Genomic DNA, 14,592 nt, shown 5'->3' on the forward strand with positions numbered 1-14,592 from the left:
ATCATCTGGATGAATCTTGGATACATTATGAACCGCTCACGAGCCATCGCCCTCCTCTGTCTATCAATCTCATAGAAGACCATTTGACTGAAGCTATAACGTTTGTTATAGGTCAGTGCAGTCATTGCGGACTGCATGGTCGCACCCATACCGTCAGTGCCCGCCTTCCTCCCAGACATGCATACTATCATAACGTGCATGAGGAAGCGCCACTGATCAAGTAGGAACCCCTTCCGTCTCTGGGTATCGCCCAATGGACCAGAATAGCCCATTCGTAGAAACGCTCCATCACGAAACGGAGCCACAAACTCCGTAGGGTCGTTCCGAGTCTCCTCTCCAAATCGTAACGCCACCCGTATCTGTTCAGATGAGAACAGAACTTCTTGATTATTGACTGTTGCTCTCATGACCGGGGGCTCAACACGACAATCATACTCCACCGTCTGCCAGAAATCCTCGATATTGGGTAAGGATATCGGCAGTGTCGTCGTGATTGCGTGAAATATCCTCGAGCGTAGGAGGAATGTGATTATTTCGCGATAATCCTCCACACCACTCGCTTCCGGGTCTAAGGTGATGAACATGTTGTGACCCGGGAAGAATTGCCTCTGGTTATCTCCTCCGTCATCTCCTCCAGCACCTCCAGCACCGGCAACAGCAGCCATCTCTGCAACAAACGAACCAAGTTAGATAAACATTAAGATATAACACAAGTTCTCTTGTTACCATGAGCGAAGTTGTGATAAAAACTGTATAGGCGAAGTTAAAGTTGGGGCGAAGTTGGGAACAACTTCGCTTCATCTTTAAGTTCGTCTAATAATTCTTAAGTTAAAAGGATCCAGGCGAAGTTAATGTTGGGGCGAAGTTGGGAACAACTTCGCTTCATCTTTAAGTTCGCCTCACCACAACATCGCCTCAGGCGAATTTAAGTTTCAGGCGAAGTTGAGCATCAGGCGAAGTTACGGATAACTTCGCCTCAGGCGAATTTAAGCTCTAGGCGAAGTTACGGATAACTTCGCCTAAACCTTAACTTCGCCTGAATCTGAAACGGCGACAGTAAGGTTAATCGAAATCCGGAAAACCGTTGTTTCGATTAACTTTGACGATTGAGGAGGCTCAAACACATGATATTAATTATAACTAAACGACCAGGTTGTACATGAACACGTAAAACAAGTTTTGAAATCGGATTTAAGGATCGGTCGTCCGAGGTTATTACCCGGTTGTCGAAACAACCTTAGATTACCATCAATGAACGGATAATACGATGTAATAACCCAACCAACCTTTAAATCGGTTTGAGATCGAAGAAAGAAAACAAGAATTGATCTGTGTATAAGTTCGCTGTGAAAACGGAGATAAGTTCGCTGAGTTGAGAATAATGAACTGTTTGACTCTTGAATATCCTTATATAGGGGCAAAGTTATACAGGCGAAGTTAAGGATAACTTCGCCTAGGCGAAGTTATCCAAAACTTCGCCATTTCAACAACATCGCCTATATATTTACAAAATTTAACCTTATAAGTTTAACATTTTTCCAATCAAGTTATAAAACTTTCCTTTAAGAACTAAATGACACGATCAAGTCCAAGTAACCAGTTATAAACAAATACAACTACAGAAAAAGAAAACTTTAAACAATTTAAGTATAAGGGATCAAATTTCAGTCTGGATAGGGACTGCTACGTTTTAGAAAAGATCCGAACAGGAATCATACTAAGTATGTGACTGTCACATAGATCCGTGTTTAGCTGTATTATGACATAAAGAGACAGGTTGTAAGCAGGTAAATAACTTAAGATGGTTTTCATCGTTTCTGTGATACGAGTTAGGTTCAATTATGCCTCAAAATTTAAGTGGGCAACAACTCAGAAATATTGATGCCTCCTATCTATCCTCAAAGCGTATTTGGCTTTCCCCAAGTCACCCCGAATTGACCTTGACCCTTAGTGTCTGATTAAGTTTGTAATTACTCTTCATCTTCTTCCCGTTTTCTTTCTTACTCCTTAATAAAGAAGTCTTGATATGTTAAACTCTAAAATGTTTCAATAACTCATATATATATATATATATATTTTTTTTTTATAAACATTTACATAGACTTCAGAGTAGTAAATAACTGCAAGTCCCGAATCTGGATCACTGCAGTTTCTTGAAACGCTATCTTCACGGGAATCAGACCACCCATGGGCTCGTGTATGACTGGGTAATTGCTTTTCTGCCTATCACTTGGAAAGATAAAAATGAAGACAAGCAAAACTCTTAAGGAGTTTCCACGTAAAATCAAGTAAATTTAGTTTGTATCACGTCTACTTTTACGCACCATAAAAAGTTACCTTGACATACAATGACTGTCCTAAAGCCTTTTAAGCCTAATAACTTCACCAGTTAAGCACACAAAGTTAGTATATCTATCATTTTCCAAGGTTGGATCAATTTTCCGTTTAACATAGCAAACGTACTTCTTACGAAGTAGTAGACTTGAAAAATAATTTCATTTCCCCTTTTTTTTAAAATTTTAACATTAATCGCCCCGACCAAAACGAAGTCTTCAGGTAAACGGCTATCCCGAAGATCCAATGGATCAGCTGGACCGACCACATACTAGTATGTGTCCTTATAACTAAGTATGATCGACTAATTTTGAGCGAAAGAATGAAAACTCATCATAAACCGCCCCGGTCACTTTCAGTCATCTGGTTAATGGCTATCCTCAAACTCTACAAGTAGAAAATGAGGACCAAAACATATCCGAAGACATGTCCTTCGAACTGTGGTAACCGACAAAATTTTAAGCGATAGTGACCCCTTTTTTTTATTATTTTTTTTTTATTTATTTTTTTTAATATAACATGAAAAGCATGGCTACTCGGGATTGATCATCCCATTAAACTCGATAAGGTTTTGAAATCTTGATTTGTCAAACGCTTTAGTATAAAGATCAGCGAAATTATCAAGCGTATCCACCTTTTCAAGCACTATCAGTTTCTTCTCAGCACAATCCCATATGAAATGATGACGTATGTCAATATGTTTAGTTTTACTATGTTTCACGGGATTGTTAGTTACTGAGATAGCAGCTATGTTATCAATGCAAATAGGAGTAAGTAAGAAATTCAGACCATAGTCGCGCAACTGTTGTTGAATCCAAAGAACCTGGGAGCAGCAGTTTGATGCTGCCATGTATTCTGCTTCACAGGTTGAAATTGCGACCGAAGTCTGTTTCTTGCATTGCCACGACACCAACCTGCCACCAAGAAACTGACATCCTGCTGTTGTTGACTTCCGACTCTCATTGCACCCACCATAATCAGAATCTGTGTAGGCGACTAGCTCCAAGTCTCCTCCTCTCGGGTACCATAACCCCAGCTTCGTTTTGCCCTTGAGATACCGCAAGATCCTCTTCACACCTTTCATGTGAGATTCCTTTGGGTTTGCCTGAAAACGAGCACAAAGACAAACAGCAAACATTATATCAGGCCTAGAAGCAGTTAAGTACATTAAAGAACCTATAATAGCCCGATACTGAGTTGGGTCCACATCTGCATCACCGTCTGACTCAGCACCCAATTTGTGATTGACGCAGATTGGAGTGTCGAATGGAGTGCTGTCCTCCATCTTGAATCGTTTGAGCACATCATGGACATACTTGGTCTGGTGAATGAACATCCCATCCTTCTTTTGATCAACCTAAAATCCTAAAAAGAAAGTTAGTTCACCCATAGCACTCATTTCAAACCTTTTCTTCATGACGGCCTCAAAATCTTGACACATGGAGACTTTTGATGCAGCAAAAATAATGTCATCCACGTAGACTTGCACTAGCAGGAAGTCGCTTCCTTGTCTCTTCACAAACAGCGTGCTATCTATCTGACCTCTTTCAAACCCATTTTCAAGCAAGTAGTCTGACAGAGTTGAGTACCAGGCACGAGGTGCCTGATGTAATCCATACAATGCCTTGCTTAACTTGTACACATGGTCTGGAAAATCTGGGTCAGGAAAACCCGGAGGTTGCTCAACATACACAACCTCATCAACTTTCCCATTCAAAAAGGCACTCTTCACGTCCAACTGAAATACCTTCATCTTTTTATATGCAGCAAACGCCAAAAACAATCTTATGGCTTCCAACCTTGCGACAGGAGCAAACACTTCATTATAATCAATCCCCTCTTGTTGATTGAATCCTTTCACAACTAGCCTCGCCTTGTTTCTTATGATAATCCCTTTCTCATCTCTCTTGCACTTAAACACCCATTTTGTGCCAATCGCATGCACATGCTTTGGTTTTTCAACCAAGTCCCAAACTTCCATTTTCTTGAACTGAGCCAACTCTTCTTGCATGGCTTCGACCTACGAGCTGTCCTTTAAAGCCATTTGATAATTTTTCGGTTCAATCTGGCTGATAAAGCAGGTGTACAAGCATTCGTTGATTATTCCTGTCTCCTTAATGCTTGTGTAAACACTGGTGTGCTCATCCAAGCTACGTCTTGTTTGTACACCGGAGGACACATCACCAATCACATTCTCCAAAGGGTGATCTTTATGAATTCTCGTGGTCGGAACAGAACCGACATGCAAATTGTCTTCCAAGTTAGAAGAGAGTTCGTCAATGGTTGTTTCATGCTGAGAGTGAAAAGGATTGATAAATTCTTCTTCAGTTGAGGCAGCAGGGGTATCGATAGTATTTGATGAGGAAGGTTGACATTTATCAATCAGCTGTCTTTGCAATAGATTTTCTTCCTCATCAAGGATCATCTTCGTAGCAACTCTCTCTTCTTCTTCAGAGATATCTAAATCCGGTATGTTAAAAGACTTAAAAAGTTTAACATAGTCGAAAAACTCCGCAGGTCCGTTGCTTGGTTTTGGCGGTTGGTAACTTGTGATATCTGTGTTACACACCACCTCAATCTTGCTTGTCGATGTATTGAAGACACGTCTGTTGGGAGTCCCAACAACATAACCGACTAAGATTCCTTCATCGGCTACTTCACCAAATTTAGAATTTGTCTTCAAAATCGAACAAGGGGACCCGAATGGTTCTAGACCACTCAAGTTGGGCTTTCTTCCATGCATAAGCTCATAACATGTCTTACCCAGTCTTTTAACAGTTAAGACTCTATTCAGAACATAACAGGCTGTAGCAACAGCTTCAGCCCAAAACACCACAGGAAGCTTCGAATCTGCCAGCATAGTTCTGGCTCCTTCAATTAACGTTCTGTTCTTCCTTTCAGCCACTCCATTCTGTTGCGGTGTATAAGGAGCGCTGTATTGGTGTTCAATCCCTCTCTGAAGACAAAAGATCTCCATCTCAAAATTCTTGAACTCTGTTCCATTGTCACTTCTGATGAACTTAACCCTTTTATCCATAACGTTCTCAACTTTGGTAATCAAATTCTTCACCATCTGAGCCATTTCATCTTTTGATTTCAGGAAATATACCCACGAGTATCGTGAGTAGTCATCAGTGATCACCAAGCAGTATGAAGTACCTCCTAGACTTTTTGCATACACGGGACCGAAGAGATCCATGTGAAGCAATTCTAGAGTACTGGCAATTGAATTTACTTTCTTGGTGAGATGGGATTTCTTGTGCTGCTTTCCCTTCTTGCATGCTATAAATTTATCATCAAAATTGAAATTTTTCAAGGGAACGCCCAGCACAAGCCCTTTCTTGACAATGTGGTTCATCTTCCGAAGATGAATGTGTCCCATTCTCCTATGCCACAATTCGGACTCTGTTTCACTCGGTTTTGTCAAAAGGCATGAATCTGCCGTGGCCATTTCAGTTGATCTCATATCCATAGTGTACGTATTTCTTTCACGTGGAGCCTTCATTAAAATCCACTCCTCAGGTATCTGAAAACCTGGTTTCAACACAATCGCCTCGTTCTTTGTAAAATGAACGGTGTACTCCTTATCACAAATCTGTGACACACTTAGCATATTGTATTTCAATTCTTCTACAAAGTTGACATTCTCCAACGTCATCTTTCCGTTCGACACCGTTCCCTTTCCAGTAATATTGCCTACACTTTCTCCGGCAAAACTTACTCTCCCTCCTTGAACAGGTTTCAAATCGTGTAACAAATATTTGTTACCCGTCATGTGCCGGGAACAGCCGCTATCTACAACCCAAAGATTGTTGGCAGCCCTGTTCAACTGTTCCTGCACAATAAAGCAAAATATTAGAATTTAGGGACCCAAGACCAATTGGTCTTGGATCTATACATCCCAAACTTTGGCTTTCCAAAGTTAGTATCTCGATAACTCCTGTAAGTCCCATTAGGATATCTTATTGAAGATTGATTGTAAGGCCTTCCAAACCTTTGAGAATTGAAAGTATTATAGCTTGTGGTTTGGTTATTAGAAGTGTAAAACTGAGATTTGTTTCTATGAAAACCTGAATTATTCACATTTTTGAATTTTGAACAGTTTTCATATTTAGCAGTATGATAATTATCATTAGGTTTATTCTCAGCTTTAGTAGGCCTTACACCTCTGAATCGCTGCTTCAGAGGGCAATTTGCAACAAGATGTCCTAATTGATTACATCTAAAACAACACCTATGCTCAACTTTTTTATCAACCGGTGTTTTAGATGTAGAGGCTATATTACCGCCAGTTCATCTCACATAAGGTGGGACGTACGGGTTTAGTGGAGTACTTTTTTTATTCGTTTTATCTTTTTCTCCACTCTTGGGTAACACAACCTCCTCTTTTGCCTTACCAGACTCGGATGACTTATCCGAATCTGACGAGACTGGACTTTGATCAGAAATTTCAACACTTGAAACAGACGAACTTGTTTCACCTTCACTAACATTTGGTTTTTTAACAGTTACTTTAATTTGGCACTGTCTGAGCAACCTCAAAATCAATAGATTTCTGAACACTAGGGTTAAAAGTGTAATTGTGATTGTACGGTGGTGGAACCTCATGATAACCGATTCCTCCTCTCTTAGCCGAGGAACCTTGATCACTAACAAGGTGATCAAGAATAGCAGAAGAATTTCTGAACTGCTCCAGTTTTCGATTTAGTTTCACCACTTTCACCTGGTGGTCAGCAATCTGTTTTTCTCTCTCAGCAATTAGTTTGGTCTTTTCTTCCAAAATCTCATAACTTAAATCAATCACTTCAATTTTTTCAGCAAGTTTAGTTTTTAAACTTTTAACATCTTTTTCACAAGCTTTTATTTTAATTTTATAATTATTTTCTCTTGATTTAATAAAGTGATGATCTTCTTTTAAGGTTTTAAATTCAGCATCCAACCTAACATACTGATCAGTTATGGTTGCTAGTTGCTCAGACAAGTTCTCACATTTTGAACATATAGGTTTAGAACATACCTCGGAGAGCTGGTCATTGTCATTTGCCATAAGAGCTTTTTCTTCTTTGGTAGCTCTCTCACTTTCTTCAGTTTCAACCTTTGCCAAATTTGCCTGCTCAAAAGTTTCTTTAGAAAGCAGGTTCCAGTTGTATTCACCATCTCCTCTGGAAATCATGGCACTGTAATCTCTTCTTCCCTCATTATGCGGTGTAGACTTACCCTGACTTCGTTCTACACGCTCATTCCTACATTCTTTTGCGAAGTGACCGTTTTGTTGACAATTGTAGCACCTTACCTTTGTCTTGTCGAACCCTGGTCTTCATCCGACAACTTTTCTACCGGTCTTATTCATAAACCTCTTCACCCTCCTTACAATCATGGCCATCTGCCATTGTAGATCCATTTCTTCCATATCGTCAGCATCAATCTGATCGTAATCTTCATCCAACATAGCTGGATCAACAATCTTCCCTTGAATATAGTTCTCATAGGAAGCAATGAAAGAAGCATAGAGCCCAAACTGCTCTTCAGCAGACTTGACACTCATAGGCATCTTGGAGTAGTTGTTGCTGGGAGCACTTGAAGAGCAACTACTCTTGCTTGCCTGGGGTTGAGAACCACTAGATCCAGCTGCTACATAGCAAACATCCCCATTTGTGTTAACTGACACATGTCCCTCATGTGATGAGTTGGGGCCCGACTCTCCCTTTGAGTAGTAAGCAGCCGATTCAGTCTTTGAGCCTGAGCTAGTGTTGACTTTAGCTCCATACATACTTGGATCTTGAACCTGATCCATAGATGTCTCCTTTCTTACCATGTTAAGCTCAAAGGTCCTGAGCTTGTTGACTGTCGTTTCTAGTCATAAGTGGGAAAGTCCTTCTCTTCCCTCATCAACACAGTGTACATCTCCCATTTTGGTGGGAGAGCATCCAGAAGCTTCTCAACTATCTCTTCTTCTCTGTAAGAAATGGAATAGTTGCTCAGTTCAGTCATCAGATGATAAAATCGAGTGATGATATCATCTAATGATTCATTCTTCAAATACTTGAAGACTGAGAACTGGAAGCCCGGATTCCTACATTTCCTTCAAATCTGCTCTCAAGGGCTTCCCAAAGCTCCCTTGCTGAAGTGTACTTCCTAAAAGTATGAAGGATCTCCTGTGGAAGAGCCATGGTAATAACAGCATGAGCCTTGCTCTCAGCCTCATACATCTTCTTCTCTTCTTCTTCCATTTTACTATACTTCTTGATTTGGTCACGACCTTCATACTCCATAATTGGTGGAATATAACCATCCTGGATGCATACCCACATCTTCGCATCCTGGTATTTGACGTACTGTATGAACCGATCCTTCCATGCAACGAAATCGGTTCCCTTCAGCAATCTTGGGGCCTTGGTAGCCGACCCTGCTTCAACTTCCATCTTCACTAACTCAGAGATGTTGATCGACGACATCTTTTCCGAAAAGTAAAAAACCTGAAAAGTAAAAATTTTTTTTTTTTTTTTAAATAAAGTTAGGCGAAGTTACGGATAACTTCGCTTGAAGTAGGCGAAGTTGTAGAGAACTTCGCTGAAGAACTTCGCTGATAACTCTGCTGATTAACTTCGCTGATTCTTAACTTCGCTTAAGGTAAGCGAACTTAGGAATAAGGCGAAGTTGTAGATAACTTCGCTGATACTGGCGAACTTGAAAAGGTAGGCGAAGTTGTGGATAACTTCGCTTAACCTTATATCTTCGCCGAAACCCTACGTACAGTGACGGCAACTTCGCCTGATGAACACGGACGTTTTTGAAGATCTGGAATCTGGATTTAACAAGGTTTTTGATGGTGCAAAGGCTTGAATACTGTGGTAGTAGGTAAGATTGACTTAGAAACACGAAAACACGTCCCGCGAATAGTCGAAACGGGACGAAATCTATACCCGTGTGAATATCCCGAACCTCACAATCGAGCAAAAGCTCTGATACCAATTGAAGGTTCCCTGGACGGATCGCACGAGATATCGCGGTCTACTCAGGTGCGGAATCCCTGCGTAGATCGTTACGAGTATAGAACACAAACACACGAATACACGAAACACGTTATATGTTATAACCGAACTCACGTGATGTAAATATCACTGTTACAAAACACACGTTACCGAACAAACTCGATTCACTGAACAACTCACTAACTGATTTACCTAAACCAGCCGTAACCTATCAATATAAATACACGACAACTTCGCCTGATATGTTCAGGCGAAGTTGTCCATAACTTCGCTTGTTCAACAAGTTCGCCTAGGCGAACTTGTTGACAACTTCGCTTGTACAAAAACATAAATAACATTACAGACTCGATTACAGACACTAAACTATGAACTACTGACATTTATGCACCAACAATACATGTCGTTATGCGTTGGCACTTGTCGCTCCATTCGATGAGTCATAAAACACGTGTCGTTCCATATAATTTTAACTAAATGACTAACTAGTCCCGCAACTTTCTTAATTGTCAAAATTGGTATGGAGATTTTCAGGATATCACAATGGATCCCTAATCACTCTCCGGGTGTCACCTAAAAGGAAATCTCAAGGGGTGTCTAAACATACTGGCTGGTTGATTCACATGCAGTATTACCAACTTTGACTAATTACCCTAAAAGACAAATTACCCGTCGGTTTCACTATCTTATACACCTAAATGTACAGAGTAATCTAATAACAATCTACCGAACACGGGTAAACAATGAACCTAGGGCGAATCTATGAAAATCTCTTGTCAAAGCGTTAAACCAAAAACCCTAACGACACAGACAAACCCAACTACCTATCACCCGTCGGATGTCATAGTAAGTTTGAATGCACGCCTCTAGTTGGGTGCTACAGGTTGTTTCTATGGTAAACCATAAACTAGGAAAAACACATTGTAATTAATCCTAATATGCAACTATCAATGAGAGAGATTCAACAATTATGCATGTGAAACAAGATTCAAGTACTCAACAAGAAGTATGTATGGAATAAATACACCCATCAATTTAAAATAAACCTTTAATTAATTAAAACCCTAGAAAACAAGACTCGAAAACCCGATTAAGTCACAGTTTATCAACAAAACATCAACCCAAACCTAGATAACTATGAGTTTAGACTTCAATCATTTTTAACAGAAGATATAAGTTCAAAACAGTAGCAAACATGAAGTATTAAACAAGATATAGCAATATTGAAAATCATTAGCACACACTAGGGGTTAGCAAAACAATCAAAATCAAGCACCGTTTTTCAGTCTCTTGAACCAGAAGCTCCTCCTTTTACAAAATCGCCCATAAGCAGTAGGCTTGACAGCTAGAAGTAAAAAAAAATGATGTTTAGGGTTCACAAAATAGTCCCCTACGCGTCGCGGGGTACAAACCTTCCTTCTCCGTTATACGTCCCTGGAAAAATGGTTGGGGGCTGATGACGAGGGTAGCCCAAGAAAATAATAAAATGGCTGGAACACATTAACGCTAAAAGGGTTAAAAGGTTAAACGCTTCATTTCCCGCCGAAACTTATGTAAACAAGTACCCACGTGCTACAGTACGATGTCACATCACTGTTCACATCCTTGTCCCCTCTGAGCAAGGGACATGCTCAGATAAAGTAATAATATTTTAATCATGGACCAGCGGTCCAAAGCTTCCCGCCCATAAAGGTCAACTCTCAATGCAAGCTGGAGGTAGCTTAGTTTGTACACTGGGCAAATGGCTTGGTCTCTTCTTCTATATAATAAGAACTTAGCCATAAACATAAAGGGGGGAAGATCTGGGCAGATAACATACTCTCCGTTATCTTCTCTTCTTCCTTGAGAAATACGCCTCTTACTTATTTCTTTCTTACTTCAATAACTTCATAGCTTCACCAAGAACATCATCCTAGAACCGATTCCAAACATCACGGTTCCGGATCCTCGGTGAACTATAAAAACCAACTACAAACTAGTGAACCTCCTTCTACGTTTTGCAAACGTAGAGGGACACCACGACCTGCGTTAGGTTAACCGGAACCCTTGAATTCTGTTAGCCTAACCAGTCCATTCACTATCATTGGTCTTATCTTTGTTGTAGCAACAGGGGCTATGTTTTTCTGAGTTTCTAGGTCCCTCGCGAGTCGCAGAACACAACCCCCCCCCCCCCACCAAGACACGCGAAGGGTCTTTTATCCCGATTTTTTTAATTCCTTTTTGTCTCAAGATTTGTGCCATTTCCCATGCGAGCTGGTTTTCCGTCTTTCAACCTTGTTTTCTGCTATTTTCATGCACGTGTAACTGAAAATACTAGAATACGTAAATACATGCTAATTTCGGCATATAAACGTTACAATTTAACACGATTTCTTATTAAAACAAGTGCGATGTGTTTTGCAACACATCAACAGGGTTCATTAAACCCCAATTAGTAGACTTATCATCCAACATACGTCATTAACCATATTATAATCTTATGTGAAATGATATAATAAACTTATTATAAACTAATTTAATTTATTACCATGGTCTTTCATATAGTTCTCAAAAGTTGAAATTATATATCTTGCTCCCAGATCAAATTAGAGCATTACTAAATTGCAGTGATCTTAAAATATATATGCAACTGGCGCAATCTGATGGTAAAATATTATCATTGACTTTAATCTTAGAAATATAAAACAACAAACAGATTACTTGCAAACAATTAACGTGTACCAACCAACGAGATTTGACTTATGATTTATATATGTTAAATGATGCTCATTGTCAAAGCTTGGATATCCATGGAGGCCTACAAACCTCTCTTTTGTCTCTTTTTCGTTTTTCTGCATTCTTCAGCAGCATCGAATGATTGCCCAGCTTCCTATTGTGGCATAAACTTAATCCAAGTCCGGTTCCCTTTCCTGTTAAAAGACTGGCAGCCCGAAAACTGCGGTTTTCCCCGGTTTTGATCTACGTTGTGCTTTCCCAACCACGCTGCATATTAACCTCCCGAGCTCTGGTGAGTTTTCGATTAGGAGTATTGACTACCGTTCTCAAACTATCCGAATTTACAACCCCTTGAACTGCCTTCCCGCTAGGCTTTTAACATTTGACCTCTCGAATTCGCCTTTCTCGGCTTCTTACTTTCAAAACTTTACTCTTTTGAGTTGTCCACGTGATGTAAACTTGTCTGGTTTTGAACCCATTGAATGCCTTAGCAATTCTTCGTTTTCTGTTCTTGCTACTGATTCAAAGACGTTTGTGACATCGATGACAAGTAACCCGACGGGTTGCAATGTCACCGGGCATTTACTGGTGCCAGTAGACCAACCGTATGATGATGGGTTTACATCACAGCTTGATGAAGATATAACTCTAACATGGAGAACACCAAATTGTGAAAAGTGTGAAGCAGTTGGTGCTTCATGTGGTTATCCAAATAATAGCACACGGAAAATAACATGTTTCTCCAGCTTTGGCGGTACGAAATTTAAATTATTGATTTATTTAGTACATCATACTTCATATTTTGTTTATTTTAGAGTTTTTATTTTATTAACATTACAAATTTATGGTTAAAGATAATATTGTTTTGATCAACTTTTTTAGACTAGTTATATAAAAAGTTGTTAAGTTTTAAATTATTTATGACGCCATCCAAATTATGAAACCTGGCCGACTAGTGAACTTATAAGACGACCAATTTACTAACCGGTCTGGTTATCAAAATATTGCAAGATATTTAAAAAATTACTAAACATCCGATTTGCAGGTGCTCGAAAACGTCCTAATGTAGTTAGAATTGTAGCTTTTGTCATAATAGCTATACCAGTCATGACAGTCTCTATTGCAATAGCATGTTTCATGTGCCTGAAAGATAGACGAAATGAGTACCTTAACCAGAGAACTAACATCATCGCTGTTGCCCCCGAAGACGCAACTGTGTCACCAAATATCATTGGCCTTGACCAAGAGACAATCAAGTCATACACAAAAGTTGTTTTGGGTGAAAGCAAGCGGCTCCCCGGGCATGAGGATGCAACTTGTCCTATATGCTTAGCCGAGTACCATGTCAAGGAGACGGTGAGGTGTATACCCAAGTGTCGACATTGCTTCCATGTGGAGTGTGTCGATGAGTGGCTTAAGATGAATGGGACATGTCCGGTTTGTAGGAATTTGCCTTCTCCTTTTCATGTCGAATCGTAGCATGTTTGTTTAACTTTGTTGTTCTTGATTAATTTTGTTAATGAATTGATGTATATATATACCTTATACTTTTGTTGTAAATTTCACACATTAAAATTGTAATGTATGTAAGTATAATTGAGATATAAGAGTCATCCATAATGATGTGGTTTGAAAGGCAAAAAGGAACAATGGTTGACTAATAGAAAGTCAGAAGAAGGGCAGGTAAAACATTGTGATCAAAGACGTTGAGGTTTGGCTAAATCAAAAGTCAGCTGAATACTTTTCTCTAACGTGTACAGCATGTTATATTGGTTTTCTTATACAAAAATGGAATCATGTTGTCACAAATTCATATATATAAAAGTAGCTTTTAAAAACTAAAATGCCATGTCATGTCATACCTGCACCTTGTGCCAATGGTCACAAGGTTTGGAAAAAAAATTAACATTACCTTCCTCTACTTTAAATATATTGGAGGAATTTCTGAATAAAACGGGTATTTTGTACTACAAATAACAAAGTTATTTAATGGCGCACAAAAAGCGTCACAAAGTGTCACTAAAGAACCTTGTTGGAATGAGTGATACACAAAAAAGTGCCATTATAAGTGCTACCACTGAAGCCTTTTGGTGGCACTTTTTTCATCTGTCACTAAAAACTTTTGGGCTTTTAGTGACACATTTTTCCGTATGCCATTAAAACATTTTGTACTATTAGTGGCATGTTTTTGTATACCATTGGACTTTAAGTGGCACGTTTTTCATCTACCACTACAAACGTTTGGCTTTTTAGTGACACTCTTTTCCGTCTGCCATTAAAAACATTTTGGACTCTTAGTACATCTTTTTCGTATGCCATTAAAAACATTTTAGACTTTTAGTGGCATTCTTTTTCTATATGCCATTAAAAGTATTAAGAACTTTTAATGGCATTTATTTTCGTATGCCATTAAAACATTATTGACTTCTAGTGGCACTTTTTTGTCTGCCACTACAAGCATTTGGACCTTTAGTGGAACTTTTTATTTCTACCATTACAAACTTTGGGGAATTATTGACACTTTTTTGTCCGCCACTAAACCTTCAACTCTTAG

General features: G+C 39.3%; 1 pseudogene; it reads left to right on the plus strand.

The window, feature by feature from the left end:
• The first annotated feature begins 11,666 nt into the window (after positions 1-11,666).
• Positions 11,667-13,767, plus strand: LOC143574889 (putative RING-H2 finger protein ATL21A; annotated as a pseudogene).
• The last annotated feature ends 825 nt before the right edge of the window (positions 13,768-14,592 follow it).

Source organism: Bidens hawaiensis, unplaced genomic scaffold (assembly GCF_021521415.1).
Source record: "Bidens hawaiensis isolate Kalapana, Puna unplaced genomic scaffold, B.hawaiensis_p1.1 tig00027131_1, whole genome shotgun sequence".
Taxonomy (NCBI): domain Eukaryota; kingdom Viridiplantae; phylum Streptophyta; class Magnoliopsida; order Asterales; family Asteraceae; genus Bidens; species Bidens hawaiensis.